Source organism: Peromyscus leucopus, chromosome 5 (assembly GCF_004664715.2).
Source record: "Peromyscus leucopus breed LL Stock chromosome 5, UCI_PerLeu_2.1, whole genome shotgun sequence".
NCBI lineage: Eukaryota > Metazoa > Chordata > Mammalia > Rodentia > Cricetidae > Peromyscus > Peromyscus leucopus.
In genome coordinates, this window is record NC_051067.1 from 96,395,801 (window position 1) to 96,412,157 (window position 16,357).

General features: G+C 38.8%; 1 long non-coding RNA gene and 1 pseudogene across 1 annotated transcript in view; one reads left to right on the top strand and one right to left on the bottom strand.

Moving 5' to 3' along the window:
* LOC114710599 overlaps window positions 1-16,357 on the bottom strand; it is a 155,104-nt gene that overhangs the window by 18,439 nt on the left and 120,308 nt on the right. The gene's annotated exons all lie outside the window — the stretch shown is intronic.
* On the top strand, window positions 7,270-7,930 carry LOC114710598 (annotated as a pseudogene).

A 16,357-nucleotide genomic window follows, 5' to 3' on the forward strand; every position in this document is an offset into this window, starting at 1 on the left:
AGGAAAGAGAATTACAGACCAATCTCCCTTATGAACATTGATGCAAAAATTCTCAATAAAATACTAGCAAACAAAATCTAAGAACACATCAAAAAAATCATCTACCATGATCAGGTAGGCTTCATCCCAGGGGTGCAAGGATGGTTCAACATATGAAAATCTGTCAGTGTAATAAACCATGTAAAACACATGATCATCTCATTGGATGCTGAAAAAGCCTTTGACAAAATCCAACACTCCTACATGATAAAGGTTCTAGAGAGATCAGTAATACAGGGAACATAACTAAACATAATAAAGGCAATATAACAGCAAGCCAACAGCCAACATCAAACTAAATGGCAAGAAACTCAAAGCAATTCCACTAAAATCAGGAACAAGACAAGGCTGTCCACTCACCCCATACCTATTCAATATAGTACTCAAAGTTCTAGCTAGAGCAATAAGACAATAAAAGGAGATCAAAGGGATAAATTTGGAAAAGAAGAAGTCAAACTTTTACTATTTGTAGATGATATGATAGTCTACATAAGTGACCCCAAAAATTCTGCCAGGGAACTCTTACAGCTGATGAACACCTTCAGTAATGTGGCAGAAAACAAGATTAACTAAAAAAAATCAGTAGCCCTCCTATATACAAATGATAAATGGGCTGAGAAAGAAATTAGAGAAATATCACCCTTTACAATAGATACAAATAACATAAAATATCTTAGGGTAACTCTAACCAAACAAGTGAAAGACCTGTATGACAAGAACTTTAAGTCCTTGAAGAAAGAAACTGAAGAAGATATCAGAAAATTGAAAGATCTCCCATGATCATGAATAGGTAGGATTAACAGTAAAAATGGCAATCTTACCAAAAGCAATCTACAGATGAAATGCAATCACCATCAAAATCCCAACACAATTCTCCACAGACCTCCAAAGAACAATACTCAACTTCATATGGAAAAAAAAAAAACTAGGATAACTAAAACAATCCTTTACAATAAAGCAATTTCTGGAGGCATCACTTTCCCTGAACTCAAAGTCTACTAAAGCAGATTGGTACTGGCATAAAAAAAATGACATGTGGGCCAATGGAATTGAATTGAAGACCTTGACATTAATCTGAATACCTATGAACACCTGATTTTTGACAAAAAAAAAAAGCCAAAATTATACAATGGAAAAAAGAAAGCATCTTCAACAAATGGTGCTGTCATAACTTGATATCTACATGTAAAGAATAAAAATAAATCCATATCTATCACCATGTACAAAACTCAAGTCCAAATGGATCAAAGACCATAACATAAATCCAGTTACACTGAATCTCACAGAAGAGAAAGTGGGAAATAGTCTTGAACACCTTGGCAGAGGAGATCACTTGCTTAATATCACACCAGTAGCACAGACACTGAGAGCAACAATTAAGAAATGGGACCTCTTGAAACTGAGAAGCTTTTGTAAGGTGAAGAACACTGTCAATAAAACAAAAAGGCAACCTACAGAATGGGAAAAGATCTTTACCAACCCCACATCAGATAGAGGGCTGATCTCTAAAATATATAAATAACTCAACAAAGTAGACAGCAAAATATCAAATAATCCAATTAAAAAATGGGCTACAGAGCTAAACAAAGAATTCTCAACAGAAGAATCTCAAATGGCCAAAAGACATTTAAAGAAATATTCAACTTCCTTAGCCATCAAGGAAATGCTAATCAAAACAAGTCTGAGATACCATCTTATGCCTGTCAGAATGGCTAAGATTAAAAAAAAAATACAAATGACAGCTTATGTTGGAAAAGATATGAGAAAAGTAGGAAAACCCCTCCACTGCTGGTGGGAATGCAATCCTATAAGCCACTCTGGAAATCAGTATGGCGATATCTTGGAAAATTGGGAATCCACCTACTTCAAGACCCAGCAATACCATTCCTGGGCATATACCCAAAAGTTGTTCAGCCACACCACAAGGACATCTCCTCAACCATGTTCATAGCAGCATTATTTGTAATAGCCAGAACCTGGAAACAACCTAGATGCCCTTCAACAGAAGAATGGATAAAGAAAATGTGGCACATTAATAAAATGCAGTATTACGCAGCAGTAAAAACAATGCCATGAAATTTGTAGGCAAATGGATGGAACTAGAAAAAATCATCCTGAGTAAGGTAACCCAGATCCAAAAAGGCAAACATGGTATGTACTCACTCATAAGTGAATGTCAGAAGCAAAGCAAAGTATAACCGGGCTACAATCCACAACCCCAGAGGAGCTAGATAAAGAGGAGGACACTAAGAGGATACACATGGATCGCCCTAGAAAGGGGAAAGGGTTAAGATCTCCTGAGCAAACTGAGAGGGGGGAATGGAGACGATGAGATGGGATGGGATGGGAGGTGGAAACATGTGGGAGAGATGGGGAGGGAGAGCAATGAAACAGATATCTTGACAGAGTGTACCATTAAGGGGATGGAGAAAAATATGCAGCTAGGGAAAACCCTAGGAACTCACAAGATTGTCCCCAGCTAAGACTCATAGCAATGGTGGAGAGGGTTCTTGAACTAGCCTTCCCCTGTACTCAGATTAGTGTCTACCCTAATTGTCATCATAAAACATATATCCAGTGACTGATGGAAGCAGATGCAGAGGCTCACAGACAAGCACTTGGCCAAAATCCTGGAGTTCAGTTGAATAGAGGGAGGAAGGATTATAAGAACAAGAGGGGTCAGAATCATGATGGGAAAAACCACAGAAATATCTGACCCAAGCTAATGGGAGCTCATAGACTCTGAACTGTGATAGCTGGGGAGCCCACATGGGACTGAACTAGGCCCTCTGAATGTGGGTGAAACTTGCATGGCTTCATGCGTTTGTGGGTCCCCTGGCAATGGGACCAAAACCTTCCCTGAGTATACAAACTGGCTTTTTTAGACCCCATTCCTTGTGGTTGCAATAGCTTACTCAGCCTTCATGTAGGAAGGAGAGGCTAGGTCTAGCCCCAACATGGTATAACTGCCTATGATGACTACCCAAGGGAGGTCTTACTCTCTATGAGGAGGAGATGAGGGTGGGATTGCAGGTAGGTGGGGGAATAGGAGAAGAGGAGAGAGAACAGCTTGGTATGTAAAAGGAAAAAAGTCTTTTTTGAATAAAATATTATATAAAAAGGGTAAAATGGTAGTTATGAGAGGTAGATATAAAAGGTATGGATTGAGCAATGCAGGTCAACAGAAAAACATTTTGCAGTAATGGAGGGTGAATAAATCTAGAGATTCAATGAATTACTCACCTGTAATAACTATCTTACCATGTAGACGCATATCAAAGTAACATGTGGTATTCCTTAAATTTGTACAGTAAAAAATTAATGTTTTAAAATTATGAATATCATCAAGGTTACATAAAACCATGATTATATTACAATATATGCATCTCCATTTGGCAATAACATTTAAAATTTTTCAGGTTCTGGGAACAAAGGAACAAAGGAACAAAGATGATGGAAGGCACAAAAATAAATCAAGAATATGCAAATAGAGCATAATTTTCCTGATTTGAAAATTTAAAAAACATCCAATGCAATGAATGAAAATAAACCCAAGTCAAGTGGTATTCAGAACACTAAGGATGCAGAGATATAACTCATGAGATAAGGAAGAAAAGGGAGTCATTCATACAGCAAGCAGTCAAAAACATTCCAAATTTCTTAATAACAATATGAGAAGATAGTGGGCAGGAGATATCTTTGAAGCAGAAAGAACTTTATTTCCAAACTACAGCTCTATGCCTAGCTAAAACATCAATCAAGAATCTGTATACTTAATGATTTTTCAGATATGCAAAGACTTATTAAAAACATTTTATGACTTCTTCCTCAGGAAGTAATGAGAGACATGGGAACAACAGGTAGAAATAAACCCAGAATAACTGATAAGGATTATGCTCCTAGCATAAGGGGTCTTTTAATCCAAGATTGATCTCATCTAACAGCTCAGAAGATCATTCAATATATCAGTTAAATAGAAAATACATGATCTATGTGGAAATTAAGCAAAAAAAAATTTTTAAAAATGGAAAAGGCTTTGGGATGATTTGCTGATTAAAAAAATAGCAATCTAAGCAGAAGGAAAAATTAGTAATAGCCTCAGGGAGAACAAAGTTCTACACAAAGGGAAAAGTAATTATAAGTTATAAATTGCTCAGCCATAAATAACATTTGCATAGTCATGATAATGTAACACAGGTATTGATCAAACGAAAGTTGTTTTGTTTAGGAAAACTTGAAAGTTGAGATAATGGCACAGGTATGAAAATCAACCAATTCTTAGATAATATTTAAAACTGAAAACAAAACAAGTAACACTGTATACTGTTAATTCAATGTTAGTAAGTAAATATTGAAATGATCAATAAAAAGATATTAAAGGTTTATAAATGTAGCTCAGTTGGCAGAGTAGTTGTGTAGTATGCATGAGTCCCTGTGTTCAATTCCCCAGTACAACATATACCAGGTGTGGTGATGCATACCTGTAATCCTAGCACTTGGGTGGGTGTGGAAGGAGGAGGATCAAAAGCTCAATGTCATTGCTGGCTACATAGCAAATCCAGAGTAAAAAAGAGAGGAAGTGGGTTAAATTATTGCTTTGGGGAAAAAAAGCTGAGTAAAACGTGAATATTTGTTACTTTTATGTCACTGGCCATAATGCCTGAAATGGTTTCAAAGGGTTTTTCAGTCACTCATTGTGGGGATGGCATTGACAGAGCAGCTCAGTTCATTGCAGAGGGATTATGAGTTGGAGACTATTCACATCAAATCAATCAGTGAAGCAGAGAGTGAGACAGAAACCAGTGGTAGGGTATAACCTTCAAAGGCCTAAGATCTAAGATCTTCCTTTCCACCTCCTGAAAGTTCCTAGTATCCCAAGACAAAAATCACCAACTGGGGAATCAGTCATCAAGACAAGAGCCCATGGAGAACTTCTAGGGGCTCCCATAATGCTCATAGTCCATGACAACATCTTCTTGGTGATATTTTGCAACAGTTTGTAGAAATGCAATGATCTGAGCAAGGCTGAGGATGTCAGCTTCCAAGTCCCTCAGCTAGTACCCAACAGCCAACAGACAATTAGAGGAACATTCCCTTTGAGGCCTTCAGTAAACCCTAAAGTATCCAATCAGATTGTTTTGGGGTTTCCTCTATGAAGATCAGAGAACTACAGTTATTTGGTACCAAATGAGAGATGAAAATATATTCTCTTTTCTAGGAGGATCTTAGAGATGGCAAAAAGTCCATGTCTCTTTTGCATTATAGGAATTTCTCACATACCTATATCAAACACATTTCATACTTCCCTTAAAAAAATTAAAATGCATTATGAGCAAGTCAAGTTTCTGTGCTGAGAAAAATTACACAGGGAAGTAGCTACAGTAGCAATTTCTACAGATGAAAATGTTAGACACTAGAGTTCATTTGCAAAATAAGTCTATCAGCCAATGGTCAGGAATGTAGCATTGTCTTTGTTAAGCTGTTCTGGTTCTCCAGGGTTTGTTATTGCCTACCAACATATTTAAATGGATACTGAAGATGCTTGGGTCTATCCTCCTCCTACTTTTCTAATGCAATATCTCAAAACTTCTCTGTGTATGCTCTGTGTTTTCACCAAATCAATGTACATATCACACATGCCTTTTGTTGTTTCAAATATACCCTTAACTTGGCTATCCAGTCCTGCCATCCCATCAAAACTAAGATAATATTTCACTTTATTTTTTCTATTTCATAGTGTTGAAGGACTCCTCATTTCCAGATACTCTATCCTGAGATTTTATTTAACCTCCACAGGAGTTCTTTGAAGCTCAAGTAAGAGTGGGCTAAAGAACCAAAGTCGACCAGAAGAGAGTGCTCTGAGCAGCAGCAACAAAAACAATAATATGTACAGACACCAAGAATGATGGAATCTCAGAGTGCTCATGGGACTGTGAGTTGTTCTATGTCATCAGAGAGATGCACATTCCTTTCTTCTGACATCTTAATTATGGTCTCTCCCTTGTGCTTTTATTCACTTTATCCCAGGGGAGGCAGAGTTTAGTTGGTTCTAAAACTTGGAAAGAATAAAATAGACTTCCTTTCATTTCCTTGGGATAAAAATCACATGCAAGAAGCAGAGGTTCTGTAAATGTACATGCCGTGTATTACACACTTGCTGATTTAAGATTATCTGGCCCTGCATTGTCTGTGGCTGTATAGGCATCTGGCCTAGTTCAAGGACTTCAGCTACTAGCTCCACAGTACTCAAACTTTGCTAACTAACTGAGCTCCTATCAGTTCAAGAGTAGGTATTTTGGTATTCTGATTCTTTGATTATTTCCCTTGACTTGTTAAAAAACCTAAAGAGGAAGGATAATACTGTTTGGTCTTCTCAGATGGCAAATGGATCTCAGGCAGCAAGTAGGAAACAGACAGATACAAAACTGGGATGGGAAATGGAGGAAATGGAATAGAAGTGCTAAGATCTTTGCTGTGCAGTGCTGGTTTTCTCCTGGGACAATGGAAACCACTTAAAGAGTTAAAGAAGGGAGGCAACATAGCTATACTAGCATTATAGAAAAAGAGCTTCATACAGGAGGATACACTAAAGTGTAAGGTGGGAACAGATAGATGGGCTGAGACTAGGAAAAGGAAATTAGTTAGATGTTAATAGATACATATCATGGCCTGTCCATTAGTCAGAGGGAAGTGGAGACAGAGAGATAATGTTATCAAGGGAAGCAGCCCAATAAGAATGCAAATCTTGAATCCCAATGCCCAATTAGGTGATGTTACAAAATGATGTCTTTGGAAGGTAGCTCAGTACTGACAGCAGAGTCTCCTATAACTGCCACACTGGGAATTTAGCTCTCATGTATCAGTTTAGAAAAACATCAATACCATAGTGGTATGAAGTCTAGAAATGCTGGAGGAGTTTCTTTAGGTGACTCTATAAACCCTGCTATCCCAACTCCAGCCCAGCAACCACCTTTTCTCCCCAGAATGCTATCACCCTTAGCCCTTATTATCTCTCATAGTCTTTACCATATTTAGCAGTCATTGGCTAGCTATCTGCCACATTTCACCTACCCTGCTTCTTAGTGACTAGAACTTTGATTCACCTTTAATTCTTCTCACTGACCCTGCTGAGAGTTAGCCATAAATAAAGAAATTTAGAAACCCAGTTGATCTTTGTAGGCTAAGCAAGAGGAATGCTGGTGAAATGAATGAAAACTGAAAAAAGAGCTCTTTCCAGCCAGCGCCAAGCGATGGGCATCTCTCGAGACAACTGGCACAAGAGCCGCAAGACCGGGGGTAAGAGAAAGCCCTACCACAAGAAGCAGAAGTATGAGCTGGGACAGCCTGCTGCCAACACAAAGATTGGCCCTCATCGTATACACACAGTCCGAGTCCGAGGAAGCAATAAGAAGTACCGTGCCCTAAGATTGGAAGTGGGGAACTTTTCCTGGGGCTCTGAGTATTGTACTCGGAAAACAAGGATAATTGATGTTGTCTACAATGCATCCAATAACGAGCTGGTCCGCACCAAGAAGCTGGTGAAGAACTGCATTGTGCTTATTGACAGCAAACCATACCGACAGTGGTATGAGTCTCACTATGGCTGCCCCTGGGCCGCAAGAAGGGGGCCAAGCTGACTCCTGAAGAGGAAGAAATATTAAACAAAAAACGATCAAATAAAATCCAAAAGAAATGTGATGAAAGGAAAAAGAACGCCAAAATCAGCAGTCTTCTGGAGGAGCAGTTCCAGCAGGGCAAGCTTTTTGCCTGTATTGCCTCAAGACCAGGCCAGTGTGGCCGAGCAGATGGCTATGTGCTAGAAGGCGAGGAGCTGGAGTTCTATCTGAGGAACATCAAAGACCAGAAAGGCAAATAAAGCATCATTCATAGCTCCTGTAATAAAGGTGTTTATTGTTCTATAAAAAAAAGAAAGAAAACTGAAAAAAGAGCTGTAGCAGCTAGTTATTGTTGCATAACAAACCAGTTTCAAAACTGTGTGACTTATAATTTATTATTGATCACAAATATATGATATAAGCTTTCTAGGATCCAGGTTCTGTCACACGGCCAATCCCCGGGAACCCCCACCCAACTCTGGCCCAGTTGCCAGCCAGCAGGGAAAACTCCTGCAGGAAGCCACACACACACCAAAACCCCCCATTGGACCCTGAAATCTACAAGTTCCATGCCCTGCCCCAATACCCATCTGCATGTGACCCGAGTAACTTCCTGAGACATGGAAACCAAACCATCAGCTCTCATTGGACCAAGAGGTAAGTGACCCTTCTCCCACCCAGAGAGTCCTGCCTCTAGAATCCAGGCCCTGGGACACAGCCGGTCCCCGGGAACACCCACCCAACTCTGCCCCAGTTGCCAGCCAGCAAAGAAAACCCCTGCAGGAAGCGCCCCCCCCCAACCAAAACCCCCAATCAGACCCTGCAACCTACAAGTTCCACACCTTGCCCCAATACCCATCTTCCTGTGACCCTAGTAATTTCCTGAGACATGGAAACCTAACTGCCAGCTCCCATTGTACCAAGATTAACTTCCTGAGACAGGGAATCTGCTAGCCCTATTTGGACCAAGAGTGGCTCCTTGAGTCACAGAATCAGCTAGCTTGGATTGGACCAAGAGCAGCTCTTTGAGTCACAGAATCAGCTAGCTGGGATTGGGCCAAGAGCAGCTCCCTGAGATACAGAATCTGCCAGCTCCAATTAGACCAAGAGCTAAGATTGAATTCAGAGGGGCCCCCTGAGACACAGACACAACAAGCACAGAGTGGACCAATAGCAATTCACTCAGACACAGGCACCTCTTACATCTATTAGAGGAGGAGATAGGCAGATGTCAATGCAAAAAATACATACAACAATATAAAGAGCAATATGGCATCACCAGAACCTAGTCCTCCTCCAACAGCAAGACCTGAATATCACAATGTAGAAGAAGCAGAAAAAAAGTGACCTTAAAAATAGCTTCATGAAGATGCTAGAGGCCTTTCAAGAAAAAAAGGGGGAAATTCCCTTAAAGAAATTGAGGAAAAGACAAACAAAAAATTGAAAGAAATCAATAAATCCCTTAAAGAAAGCCAAGAAAACCATGAAAAAGCAATTAAACATGTGAGCGAAACAGTTCAAGACGTGAAAAGTGAAATAGAAACAATGAAGAAGACACAAAGAGAGGAAATGCTGGAATTAGAAAATCTGAGTAAATGAACAGGAAACACAGAAGCAAGCATAACCAACAGAATAAAAGAGATGGAAGACAGAATCTCTGGCATTGAAGATACAATAGAGGAAATAGATTTCTCAGTAAAAGAAAATGCCAAAGCCAAAAAGTCATAACACAAAAAGTCCAGGAAATCTAGTACACCATGTAAAGGCTAAAGCTAAGAATAATAGGGACTGAAGAAGGAGAAGAAGAAGACCAACTCAAAGGCACAAAAAATACATTCAACAAGATCATAGAAAACTTTCCCAACTTAAGGAAATAACTATGAAGATACAAGAAGCCTATAGAACATCAAACAGACTAGACCCCTCAAAGAAGTCCCCTTGCCACATAATAATTAAACAACTAAACATAGAGAATAAAGAAAGAATATTAGGAGCCGCAAAGGAAAAAGGCCAAGTGACTTATAAAGGCAGACCCATCAGAATAATACCTGACTTCTCAATGGAGACTTTGAAAGCAAGAAGAACCTGGACAGATATAATGCAGACACTAAGAGACCATGGATGCCATCCTAGACTAATATACCCAGCAAAACATTCAGTTGCCATAGATGGAGTGAACAAAATATTCCAAGACAAAACCAGATTTAAACAATACCTATCTACAAATCCAGTCCTACAGAAAGCACTAGAAGGAAAATTCCAACCTAAAGAAGTCAGATATACCCAGGAAAACACAGGCAATAGATAACCCCACTGCAGTAAATCCCAAAGAAGAGAAATACACACACACTACCACCAAAAAACATGAATTAACAATCACTTGTCATTAATATCTGTTAATATCAGTGGACTTAATTCACCTATAAAAAGACACAGGATAACAGAATGGATACAAAAGTAGGACCCATCTTTCTGCTGCATACAAGAAACACACCTCAACTTCAAAGATAGACAGTACCTCAGAATAAAAGGCTGGGAAAAGTCTTTCCAATCAAATAGTCTTAAGAAGCAAGCTGTGTAGCTATCCTAATATCCAACAAAATAAACTTCAAACTAAAATCTATCAAAAGAGATTGAGAAGGACATTACATACTCATCACAAGAAAGATCCACCAAGATGAAGTTTCAGTTCTGAACATTTATGCCCCAAACACAAGGGCACCCACATATGCAAAAGAAACATTACTAAAGCTTAAATCACACATCAAACTCCACACGTTAATAGTGGGAGACATTAACACCCTTCTCCTACCACTGGACAGATATGCCAGACTGAAATTTAACCAAGAAACAAGTGACTTAACAGATGTTACGACTCAAATGGACTTAATCAATATCTACAAAACATTCCTCCCTAACAAAAAAGAATATACCTTCTTCTCAGCACCCCATGGAACTTTCTCTAAATCAACCACATAGTTGGTCACAAAGCAAATCTCAATAGATAGAAAAAAATTGAAATAACCTCCTGTATTCTATCAGACCACCATTGTTTAAAGTTAGATTTCAACAACAACAAAAATTACAGAAAGCCTATACTCTCATGGAAACTAAATAATGCTCAACTTAATCAGCAATGGGTCAAGGAAGAAATAAAGAAAAAAATTAAAGACTTTCTAGAGTTCAATGAAAATGAATGTACTACATACCCAAACTTATGGGACACTATGAAAGCAGTGCCAAGAGGAAAATTCATAGCACTAAATCCCCACATAAACAAGTTGGAGAAATCTCACACTAGTGACTTAACAGCACACCTGAAAGCTCTAGAACAAGAAGAAGCAAAGTCACCCAGTAGGAATAGATACCAGGAAATAATCAAATTGAGAGCTGAAATCAATAAAATAGAATCAAAGAGAACAATACAAAGAATCAATAAAACAGAGTTGGTTCTGAGAAAATCAATAAAATAGATAAGCCCTTATCCAGACTAACCAAAAGGGAGAGAGAGAGAGAGAGAGAGAGAGAGAGAGAGAGAGAGAGAGAGAGAGAGAGAGAGAGAATCCAAATTAATGAAATCAGAAATGAAAAGGGAGACATAACAACTGACAATGAGGAAATCCAGAGAACCGTCAGGTCATACTTTAAAAACCTGTGCTCCACAAAATTGGAAAATCTAAAAGAAATGGACAATTTTCTGGATAGGTAAGACAAACCAAAGTTAAATCAAGACCAGATAAACTGTTTAAATAGACCAACAACCCCTAAGGAAATAGAAACAGTCATTAAAAGTCTCCCAACCAAAAAAAGCCCAGGATCACATGTTTTCAGCACAGAACTCTACCAGATTTTCAAAGAAGAGCTAATTCTGATACTCTTCAAATTGTTCCACACAATAGAAACAGAAGAAACATCACCAAACTCTTCATTAGACTACAGTTACCCTGATACCCAAACCACACAAAGATGCAACAAAGAAAGAGAATTACAGACCAATCTCCCTCATGAACATAGATGCAAAAATACTCAATAAAATATTGGCAAACCAAATCCAAGAACATATCAAAAATAAAAAAACCATCCACCATGACCAAGTAGGCTTCATCCCAGGGATGCAAGGTTGGGTCAACATACGAAAGTCTGTCAATGTAATCCACCATATAAACAAACTGAAAGAAAAAAAAACATATGATCATTTCATTAGATGCTGAAAAGGCCTTTGAAAATAATCCAACACCCCTTCCTGATAATGGTCTTGGAGAAATTAGGAATACAGGAAATATACCTAAACATAATAAAGGCAATTTACAGCAAGCCAACAGCCAACATCAAATTAAATGGAGAGAAACTCAGAGAGATTTCTCTAAAATCAGGAACAAGACAAGGTTGTCCACTCTCCCCATATTTATTCAATATATTACTTGAAGTTCTCACTAGAGCAATAAGACAACAAAAGGAGATTAAGGGGAGAGGATACAAATTGAAAAGGAAGAAGTCAAACTTTCACTATTTGAAGATTGTATGATAATACACAAAAATGACCCAAAAAATTCTACCAGAAAGTCCCTACAGCTGATAAACTCATTCATTGGTGTGGTTAGATACAAGATTATCTTTAAAAACATCAGTAGCGCCGGGCGGTGGTGGCGCACGCCTTTAATCCCAGCACTCGGGAGGCAGAGCCAGGCGGATCGCTGTGAGTTCGAGGCCAGCCTGGGCTACCAAGTGAGCTCCAGGAAAGGCGCAAAACTACACAGAGAAACCCTGTCTCGAAAAAACAAAAAAACAAAAAAACAAAAAAAACAAAAAAACATCAGTAGCAAATATAAATACAATTATTAGTATTTGTATTAATTATTATTAATACAAATTATTGTAAAATAATTTGTAAATAAATAATTAGTGTTATTATAATAAATTATTATTATATTTTATTATTTGTAATAATTTACTGTAATATAATTATTATAAATATTATATAAATATTTAAATTTATAATATATAAATAATATAATATAATTTTATATAATTATATATTAAATATATTTAATAATTAAATATAATATTATAAAATATGTAAATATAAATAATAAATATATAAGTATATAAATATATACTATTAAATATATTTAATTTATAATATATAAATTATAATTAATTTATTAATATAAATTATAAATAATTTCTAATTTTAATTATTTGTATTAATTATTAAATACAAATGAAAAATGGGCTGAGAAAGAAATAGCGAATCAACACCCTTTACAATAGCCACAAATAATATAAAATATCTTGAGTTAACTTTAACCAAGCAAGTGAAAAACCTTTATGACAAGAACTGTAAGTCTTTGAAGAAAGACACTGAAGAAGATATCAGAAAATGGAAAGATCTCCCATATCTTGGATAGGTAGGATAAACATAGTGAAAACTGAAATCTTACCAAAAGCAAACTACTGATTCGGTGAATTCCCTATGAAAATCCCAACAAAATTCTTCACAGATTTTGAGAGAATAATACTCAACTTCATATGGAAAATCAAAAAATTCCAGGATAGCTAAAACAGCCCTGTACAATAAAGGAACTTCCAGAAGTATCACCATCCCTGACTTCAAGGTCTATTATAGAGTTGTAGTAATAAAAACAGCTGGGTATTGGCATAAAAACAGACACATGAATCAATAGAATCAAATCAAACACCCTGACATAAATCCATACACATATGAACATCTGATTTTTGACAAAGAAGCCAAAATTATACAATAGAATAAAGAAAGCATCTTCAACAAATGGTGCTGGCATAACTGGTGTCAATATGTACAAGATTGCGAATAGATCCATATCAGTTGCCATGCACAAAACTCAAGTCCAAGTGGATAAAAAACCTCAACATAAATCCAGATTTAACTGAACCTGTAAAAGAACTCTGTAGAAGAGTAAGTGGAAAGTAGCCTTGAACACATTAGCACAGGAGACTACTTTCTAAATATAATGCCAGTAGCACAGATACTGAGAGCAACAATTAAGAAATGGGACCTTCTGAAACTGAAAAGTTTCTGAAAGGCAAAGGACAAAGTCAATAAGACAAACGTCAGCGTACCAAATGGGAAAAGATTATCACCAACCCCACATCTGACAGAGAGGTGATCTCCAAAATATATAAAGAATTCAAGAAACTAGACAGCAAAATACTAAATAATCCAAGATCTAAAGAGAATTCTCAACAGAAGAATCTTAGGGCCGAAAGACATTTAAAGAATTGCTCTACATCCTTAGTCATCAGGGAAATGCAAATTAAAACAACTCTGAGATACCATCTTATACCAGTCAGAATGGCTAAGAGCAAAAACAGTGATGACAGTTTATATTAGAGAGGATGTGGAGTAAGGGGAACATTCCTTCACTGCTGGTGAGAATGCGAACTTGTACAGCCACTTTGGAAATCAGCATGGTGGTTTCTCAGAAAATTGGGAATCAATCTACCTCCAGTCCCAGAGATACCACTCTTGGGCATATACCCAAAGAATGCTCAAACACACCATAAGGACACTTGCTCAACTATGTTCATAGCAGCATTATTTGTAATAGTCATAACCTTGAGACAACTTAGATTCCCCTCAACTGAAGAATGGATAAAGAAAATGTGGTACATTTACACAATGGAGTATTACTCAGTGGTTTAAAAAAAAAAAAAGATATCATGTGCAGGCAAATGGATGGAACTAGAAAAAAATCATCCTGAGTGAGGAAAGACAAACCCAGAAAGACAAACATGTTATGTACTCACACATAACTGGCTATTAGATATAAAGCAAAGGATAACCAGACTACAATCCATAGCCCCAGAGAAGCTAGGTAACAAGGAGGACCCTAACAGGGATGAATAAATCACTCTGGGAAGGGGAAATAGACATGATCTCCTATGTAAACTGGGACTGGGGGGCAATGGAGGGGAGGGATTAGAGGGGAGGGGAGGGGAAATGGGGACATGAGAAATCAGGATAGTAGAGTTGGAGAAGGATAGAGAGGGAGAGCAATGAAAGAGATATCTTGATAGAGGGAGCCATTATGGTGCCAGGGAAATTCCCAGGAATCCACATGGTTAACCCCAGCTAATACTCTTAGCAATAGCAGAGAGGGTGCCTGAACTGGCCTTCTCCTGTAATCAGACACTGTAATTGGTGACTACTTTATTTGTCATCATAGAACCTTCATCCAGTAATTGACAGAAGCAGATGCAGACATCCATAGCCAAGCACTGGGCCAAGTACCAGGAGTCCAGCTGAAGAGAGGGAGGGGAGATTATATGAGCAAGGGAGGTCAAGATCATGATGGGAAAACCCATACAGACAGCTGACCCAAGCTCATGGGAGCTCATGGACTCTAGACCAACAGCTAGGGAGCCTGCATGGGACCAACCTAGGTCCTCTGCATGTGGGTGATAGTTGTGTAGCTTGGTCTGTTTGTGGGTCCTTAGCAGTTGGACCAGGATCTGTCCCTAATGTGTGAGCTGGCTTTTTGGAACCTATTCCCTATGGTGGGATGCACTGCTCAGCCTTGATGCAGGGGAGAGGAGCTTGGTCCTGCCTGATATGCCATGATTTGTTGACTCACATGGGAGGCCTTACCCTTTCTGAGGAGTTTATGCAAGGGTTGGAGGGGGGTAGGAACAAGAGGAGAGGAAGGAGTGGAAACAGAGGTTGGTAAGTAAAATAAATTTTAAAGATTTTATAAAAAGAAAGACACTTTGACCAAGTCAGCTTACAAAAGAAAGCATCAAACTGGATGCTCACAGGTCCATGGAGTTCAAGACCATCATGGCAGGGAGCGTGGCAACAGGCAGGCATAGTACCAGAGCAGTAGTTGAGAACTTTCATATTTTTCCACAAGCACAAGGCAGAGAAAGCTAACTGGGAAATAAATGGCCTTCTGAAACCTCACACCCATTCTCAGTGACACACCTCCTCTAATAAGGCCACACTTCCTAATCCTTTCCAAACAGTTTCACCAAATGAAGATCAAGTATTCAAACATATGAGCATATCATGGACATTCCTTTTTTTTTTCTTTCATTTTTCTTTATTAAGAAATTTTCTACTCACTCCACATACCACCCACAGATTCCCCCCTCCTTCCACCTCCCATCCCCTAGCCCTTTCTCCCAAGCCACTCCACATCCCGACATCCCCCAAATCGAAGTCTCCCATGCCATGAGAATTCAGCAGAGCCAAGCTCACTGAGCCTAGGCAGGTCCAAGCCCCTTCCCACAGCACCACGGCTGTGCAAGGCATCACACCAAAAGGCACCGGATTCCCAGAAGCCTGCCCATGCACCAGGGACAGATCCTGATCCCCCTGCCTGGGTGCCCCCCAAACAGTTCCATCCAAACAACCGTCTTCCATATCCAGTTCCATGGGGCCTCCACAGCTACCAGTCCATAGTTCATGGGCTTCCACTAGTGTGGCCAGTCATCTCTGCACGTCTTCCCATCATGATCTCAATGTCCACCACCTACAGAATCCCTCCTCTCTCTCATCAATTGGATTCCTGGAACTCAGCCTGGTGCCTGGCCATGGATCTCGGCATCTGCCTCCATCAGTCACTGGACAAAGGCTCTATGATGACAGCTAGGTTATTCACTAGACTGGTCACCAGAATAGACCAATCCAGGCACCCTCTGGACCACTGCCTGCAGGTCATCCT